Raw genomic sequence first — 8446 nt, 5'->3', positions numbered from 1 at the left:
AAATAGGCAATATCTGGTATCTTTTTTCCCTCTACTATCATCATTATTATTTAAATTTGTGACTTTGTCAATAATCAATAAATATGAACATTTCCATTTTTAAAGAGCAAAGAGAGAGGATTGTATATGAAACTGGGAATAGCTATTAGATATTACTATCAGAGAATGTTCTATAGTTCTTTTTCTTATTTCCAAATACTGTCTTGGGGAAAATTAGTGTCATTTTATATTCAGTTCTCTTAGAATCTCAGTTTCTCAGAATGAAAATAGTAAAGGATTTTACTGAATAAGCCAATGAATAAAAAAACATCATATGGGGGGGGGTTTAATATTTTTAAAATGAAAAACTTTTTAGAATAAGAATAAGGAATAGAACTGTGATTATATTTGTATAGGAAACTCTCAGGTGTAAAAACCCTCTTTACCAATGTAGGTCAGCACCTTTTGTTCAATTTGCAATCTTATAGAGTTTTCTAGAGCACTTAGAAGTTAAACAACTCAACATGAGTGACACAGCATGTGTTGAAGGAGGACTTGAATCATGATCTTTCTGTTTTTGAAACTTACTCTCTATACATGACTCCATTCTTCCTTGCATGCAGGATTTACAGTTTGGTGAATTGAAAAATATATTATTTAACCAGGAAATAATGAATTTCTCCCTCAATGGAAGACATGAAGATAAAGATGGATAGACACCTTTCTGATATTTTCTCTGTGCCAAACTATTTTTATATGTTTAATTTATTATACATTCTATTTTTTTCATGCAATGCATATTTCCATACTATCCATGTTGCAAAACACATACACACACATTCTTGCAAATTCATGGAAAACAAAGTGAAAAGAGCATACAACAATATTTATTCAGAGTTCAACTCACTCTCTCTGGAGGTAGATAGAATTTTTCATCATGAGTACTTTGGAACTGTATTAATTCATTATCTTGATCAGAGTAGCTAAGTCTTTCACAATTGACCACTTTTAGAATATTGCTGTTAGGGAGGCTAAGTGGCACAGTGAATAGAGCACTGGCTCTGGAGTCAGGAGTGGTTTGAGACACTTAACACAAAAACTAGCTGTGCAACCTTGTGCAAGTAACTTAACCCCAATTGTGCTCCAAAAAAAGAAAAAGAATATTGCTGTTACTGGGTGCAATGTTCTCCTGGTCCTGCTCACCTCACTTTGCATCAGTTCATATAAATATTCACAAGAATTTTTCTGAAACTACTGTGCTCATCATTTCTGAGAGTATTCCATCACAATCATAGGACACAATTTGTCCAGCCATTCTCCAATTAATGGGCATCTCAATTTCCATTTCTTTGTTACCCCAAAAAGAACTCCTATAAGTATTTTTGTGTAAAGAATTCCTTTTCCATTTTCTTTGATATTTTTGGGACACAGACCTAGTAGTGTTATTATTAAGTTGAAAGATATGCAGTTTTGGGGTGGAACCAAGATGGTGGCATAGAAATAGGAAAACTCCATGAGCTCCCCACATCAGCATCTCAAATACCTATAAAATATGACACTAAACAAATTTTAGAGCTATACAACCCACAAAGTGACAGAGAGAAATAAATCTCCCACTGAAGGAAGCCTGGCAGGATGACAGCAAGGGTCCATTGCAGCATGCTCAGAACTAAGCCTAGCCCCACATGAGCCTCAGTTTTAGTCCCAGGGTAGCCCTGATCAGCAGTGACTGGAGCTGACTTTGAGAGAGTGGATCACCAGTAGCTGTGGTGGTTTCCAGTAATAGTAACTGATAAATGCCAAAGATAAAGTAAAACAATAGTGAAGAGCTCTGTTGGAACTAGGGGGGACAAGGAGTAGGGTCCTGCCTCTGCCCCTGGAGTGAAAAGCAGGGGAGGCATGGCAGTCATGCAACCACCTCCATGTGGCTGCTTCAGAGTTCCTGGCCTGCAGATTGGGGGGGGGGTGGCAAGCAAACCTTCAGAGGGTAATCACTCTTGCATTAACCTGCCTGGATCTGGATGGCAGTTTTGGTTGGTGGTCCAGATGTTTGTGACCAGTGAGAGCTTGTGGGGGCTATAGAAATGTGGGGTCTTCTAATAGCTCTGGCAGCTGTGAAAACACCAGCAATTTGGGACAAAGCTCTCCCCTCTGGAAGCAGAGTTCTACTGTGGCAAAGAGCTCAAAATCAAGTAATTGAGTGGAAACATAAGCATGCAAAGGAAGCAAAGCAATCACAGCAATCCAACTTTAGATTCCTTGTTTGGGGACAAAAAGGATCAAAGCGTGAAACAGGAGGAAGACAATGAAGTCAGAACTCCTGTACCAAAAGCTTTAAAAAAAATTTGAATTGGTTACAGGTCATGGAGGAAATCAAAGATGATTTTGAAAATCAAGTAAGAGAAGTGGAGGAAAAATTGGGAAAAGAACTGAGAATGATCAGATAAAATCATGAAAAGAGCCAACAACCTGACTGAAGAAAATAACATCTTTACAAATAAATTAACTCAAATGGCAAAAGAGCCCCCAAAAGCCCACTGAGGGTAAGAATGCCTTAAAAGCCAAATTTTCCAGATGGAAAAAGAATTTCAAAAGCTGAATAATTCCTTCAGAATTAGACTGGAGCAAATGGAAGCTGATGACTTTATGAGAAATCAAGATACTATTAAAGAGATCTAAACAAATGCAAAAATTGAAGGCAATGTGAAATATCTCATTGGGAAAACCACTGACCTGGAAAATAGATCCAGGAAAGATAATTTAAAAATTATTGTTGGAAGAGATGGAAGACAAATGAGTGGAGTCATACTGTAAGAGTAAGGGAATTTGAAGATGTTCCCTGCCCTTTAAGGGGCCTCACTTAGAGCCCAACAAAAGAAGCTTGATTAGGGAAGGCTTATTTTTCAAGAAGGCCCATATTTTTTTTCTTTATATTTAGGCAAAGTGTCACAAATGTTGTGATTTTCTCTGATCCTGGAGAAGGCTATATATACCTCTGAGGTGAGGTTTTGCTTTGGGGTTCATTTGTGGGAAGATTATGTGATTTTGCCAGATAAGACTTTGCGTAGCTGTTGAGGCCCCACACTCTGAAAACCCAAATGTTGGTGCTTCTTTCTCTCTGGTAACTATGTGTGCATATGATAGTCAGATAGCTAGAAGCCCTATCTGTTGGTCTCTTGAATTGTGTTATTTTCTCTGTCTTTTTTTTTGTCTGCTTATAACTTCTGTTTGTATTTTCTCTGAAGTTCAGGGTGCTGACTTTCCCCCCTGAACTAGGTAAATGATATATTTTTGATTAAACTAAGATTGTTAACCCCTTTTTCTTTCCTTTAGAAAAGCACATCAAAGAACCTGTGCTAGCAGCCATCCTGGGTATGCTAAGGTGCTTGCTGCTACAAATGGCATAGTCAGTAGGATACAATTAGAAGAGATTAAGAATAGAACTTGATGATGGGTCTAGGTCCACAATAATAGGGTATAATTCAGCTCTCACAGAGCCCCTCTTGTACACCCATTTTTTGAAGGGATGGCAGGCCTTTAAGAGAGGAGTGATACAGTGATGGGATTGTAGGGGTAGTAACTCAGAGCAATGAACAACAGAAAAGCCATGCTGCACTGTGCAGATCTGTCATTCTATGAATTAGCAGAGAGAGTAAACCTGCTCACTGGGAGTTGCAGCTCAATCTTAGATGTTGGAAAAGTCCTGGTTATCCTACTCTAGTTATATAATGTTAAGATTCTTTATAACCCTAAAATTCTGTGACTGGTTCTTTAATACTTAATTAAAGGTAGTTAAATAATACATTCCTAAAGAGAACTTTAAGGAGTAATGATGGTGATAGGAACTTCAGCAGCAAAAACTAGCCAGTAAAACAAATATTATTGAGTCAAATAGACCACTGAGAATGTATAAAAATAGTATAATATAATCTAAAAATTATAGATTTTAAGTAGAGTTGTGAAAAACACCTGTCAGGTGTGTTATTGTAAGAATTCTTTTGGTAGAGATTAAACTTGATGGACACCAAGGTGGCCCTTGAACTTTCAAATTCTTTGATTTTTTGGGTCATAAGACAAGTCTTAAAAGAACAAGTCTTTATTAGTGTCACATCTCTTATCCACCACTCATCCTCTTGCACATGGTATCAAACAGTAAAAGGTGGTCAGGATCATTCTCACTTGGGTCCCTGGATGACTTTTGAAATAAGAGTCATCCATAACTGACCTGAGAAAGATAGAAAATACTGATGAAAGGGGCCCTAAAATATTCAGCTACAATTAGATTCTAATGAAAGTAAAATCCACATTAACACCTAATTAAATCATTATGATCACTGCTGTACAATGTACAATGCTTTATCACTATCTGGGGTAGTTTAGCATACTTTTATCTTTGAGGTAACTAAGCTCATTAAAAACTGCAACTTGCTGAACAAATCATCAGAACTTTATGATGCTGAGTGACCAACATAATTAACCTCTTTCTAGGACTTTTATAACATTGTTAAGTCTATTTATAGTGAATTCTCACATGGAAGAGACCACTGGTGAGAAAGTGACTCCTTAATAATAGACTAAAAGATTGTTTTAAAAGATATCTACATGGCACCTAGCAGCCAAAGCAGCAGAGAAAAAGAAAAAAAAATCCATCCTCCAAATCTAGTTCTCTTAAATATGAGTATAGTACGCCTAATGTAAATATGGTCAACCAATTAATTAACAAGCATTTGTTAAGTGCAAACTATGTGTAAGGAATTGCATTAACCTTCTGGGGATATAAAGAAAAAAGGAGATAACATGAATAAAAGTCTATGGATATTCAGGATACATGGGAAGTAGAAACAAGATATTTATAAGAAGGGATGGAACAAGTAGTTAGAGGTCCAGGAAAAGTCACATTCTAAACATGGCCCTTTAGTTGAGACTTGAAAAGAATGAGGAATTCCAAGAGGTGGAAGCGAAGAATTAGAACATTTCATGCCTGAGAGAATAGCCAATGCAAAGGTATGGAAGTAGGAGAAGGAGTGTCACTTGTGAGGAACAGTATATAGACTGGTATGGGTAGACCACAGAGTATTTGAGGGAAAAGGAGGAGGAACACTGAAGACTGGAAAGGAAAGAAAAGAACACTTAAGAGGGCTTTTAAATACTAAACGATCTCAGAGGTAATATGGAGTCACTAGAGTTTATCAAGTAATGTGATGAGATGGTCAAACCAATGGTTTATGAAAACCATTTTAGTAACGGTGTATAGGATGGATTGCAGTGAGAGGAGACTTAAAGCAGGAAAGACAATCGGGAGTCTACTAAAATAGTCCAGGAGAAGTAATGAGGGGATAGACTAGGATGGTGGATATGTGAGTAGAAAATGAATTGAATTTAAGTGAAGCAGAGCTACACAGTCATTAACCTCACTCTCTCCACCAGTCACCAAATCCCAGCGGCAAGACAAAGGTCAAAGTGACTATCAATGGTCCAGGTTGCAGTGGGTGACCTAGGTGTCTTAAAATTAAAATCTCAGGTCTCGATTGTCTGAGGCAATGCCTATTCACTTACTAAGGTAAAATTAGAGATAAAAGATGGCCTAGTTAATTGTCTGTAAGAGAGAGGAAGACTCTAAGAGATTTTGGTCAGAATAGAAAACAAAAATGTTATTTGTACTCACTTTAAGCCATCAAAACCCAAACAATGAGCAAGAAAGGCTTGGGTTTGGACCAATTATTAACTTTAAAAATAATTAAATGTATTACTCTCTTTTCAAGGAAAGTCAGAGTAATATGGATTTAAAGGCATAATCAAGTAGCCCCATTTTCAATCACAATATACTTTTTTTTAAGTCTCTTTGTCCAGAGCTAATTAACAGTGTTAATCAACAACAAATAGTATTTTAGAAGTTCAGAAGAGGGGTGAATTCATTGTTGTATCAATTAATCCCTAACTCTCTGTCCTTTATATTGTAGCACTAGTTGGGGATAACTAAAGGAGAGGCCTTTCTCTCTTCCATTAAAGAAGATACATATATATTATCTGACCCATCCCAGGTGGCCATAAAGACTCTTATTGGTTGCTGAGCTGGAATCCTATAGAGATCCTTACTTAGAATTTTATTCCTACTTGAGTGAAAGAGCTCTGTATGGTCAGTGTGTGTGTGTGTGTGTGTGTGTGTGTGTGTGTGTGTGTGTGTGTGTGTGTGTGTGTGTGTGTGTGTGTGTGTGTGTACTGGGGCAACTCTTTCTACCATTAGACCATAAGCTACAAGCTCATAGTTTTTAGGTGAACTTGTGCCTAAATACAGTTGTCTGTATACTCTTTGCTTTGCTACAGGACCTAGTGAGAGCCTGAAAGGAAGCTGATGCCTTCTTCCTGGGCATTGGATCATCTGGTTGCTTTGAAATGGACCACTAATTGTGTAGGAAATTGTGGAGGACCACTAATGGCAGAGGAAAATTAGACGAGAATGGAAATGTCACCACAGAAAGTGATCATGAGGAGGAAAGAGATCACTTGTCTAGATCAGGGTGTACTTATTGAAGACAAAATATTAAAAAACCAAGGAGCAGTCCTGTTACATATGTTACAAAAAAAACTTGAATATTAACTACTCAACTGATTATAATGATTCTATTTTTCATTATTTCTTAGCTTTCCCTTTTCATTGTATGACTAAAACTGCCTGTTGCATACTGCCAACCATTTACCAAAGATTTGGTCCAAAGAAACAGAATCAGTTTTCCTCTTAACTGAAGGTTTGTCCAAAGGACAAACAGAATGGGGTTTTCCCTAAAAACTGGGTTGTTCAAGAACAAAAAGAATGAGGTTCACCTTACCAAAGATTTGACCAAGGAACAAACAGAATCAAGCTGTACATGTGCTCTAACATGCTGATTTATTCTCATTAAGTCAGAAAATCATGTATGCATGGAGTCAGAAAATAATTCTGAACTCAGAAGTAAGCAAGCTGATGAAGATCCTTTATACACTTAGAGCAAAATTGACTCAGGATACTTGTGTCGACCAAAATTATAGTCTCTATACATTGTTAACCATAGTATGGGAAAGGAATTTTCTTGATAGGATAGATTACAAATGCAATAAGATAAGAGAAATTTCAAAGTCTCAATTGAAATTATTATTCCAGGATATCTGTGTTTCCTCTATCATTAACATGATATAGTATAACTTTACATAACATAAGGAAAGTCCCATTATTCTAAATTGCATCCTGTTCAAGGTGCCTTGTCCTTGGGAATCTTAAACAGAAGAATGCAACTGGTCAGCTTCATCCAGCCTAGTAGTTGCTGATACAGGAACAGGCATTTTGGACTCACTCAGAGAGCAGAACAAAGGATGTCTTTTATGCCAGATCAAGCAAAGAATTGTGGTAGGTTAAGCTCTGAGTGCACCAAAAATGTCTTTCTCCTGATTGGTCAATCCAGGTTTTAGGCATTTCTCAGGTGATGGAGGCATCAAAATATTTCACAATACTTGATTCATTTTTGTACTAGAGTACCCAGTTTTGTAATAGAGCAATTAGAGTTACTTAGAGGAAATTTTTAGCTTTCTTTCTACCTCCCTCTTTTTGCAAAAGAGGAACCCTCAGAGTACAGTCAAAAATAGAAAAGTTCTTTGGGAATCTTAAATGGGAGTAGAATTGAAGTTCTGGGAGTCAAATTCCTCTATTGACAAGACAATGAACCTCAGAACAATAGACCCAGAGAAAAGCATAAAGACAGGTGAAGGACATGGATCAGCCAAAATCGACTGTCCCTTTGTCCTCAGTCTAGAAGTTCCTGGATAACTAATGTGCTGGAATATACAAAAATATTTAATTATATTAATCAGTCCTATTCATTAATAAGTCCTAGTAATAATAACTTATTAATTACTTAATTTAAAAATGATTGTCCTCCCATTTAATAAAGTTAAAAATAGTTCTCTCAAGATTACAAGGCAATTTCAATGAAATAACATATTTTTTATCCTATTGCTTTTATGAAAAGAAATGTTTTGCCCAGCTATAAAGGTTACTATTAGTTTTCTTGCCCAGTTGAACAAATCACAAATAAAACTCCAAACAATTCAGCATGCATGGATAGGGGGGAAAGGGAAAAAACAAAACAAAACAAAACAAAACCTCTGGCAATGGGAGAGTGAGAAGGGAAAAATATCCATCAGTTTTTAATTATTGTGACATTAATGAAGATAGTGAATCAAAAAACCAGATTGTTCTTATAGTGTTACCAAATAAAATGAAATACATATGAAATCTCTTGGAACTCTTTCCAGCCATGATTAAAGGAAAACTTACTTCCATTGTCCTTGGGTATTATTTTATAGTAGTATTTTTCCTTCTTCTGGTGATGAGTTCCAACTAATCTTCACAGAAATAAAATTTCCATGGGTCTTCAGAGATGGCTTTATATGCATCAAGCCAGTTCCCTGAGGAAATATTAGATTGAATTGTTAA

Source organism: Petaurus breviceps, unplaced genomic scaffold, assembly GCF_028583685.1.
Source record: "Petaurus breviceps papuanus isolate PSGF00001 unplaced genomic scaffold, PetGlider_PUasm1.0 90750, whole genome shotgun sequence".
In the NCBI taxonomy this organism is placed as follows: Eukaryota; Metazoa; Chordata; class Mammalia; order Diprotodontia; family Petauridae; genus Petaurus; species Petaurus breviceps.
The sequence above is the reverse complement of the archived record's forward strand: the minus strand, read 5'-3'. Positions refer to the sequence as shown.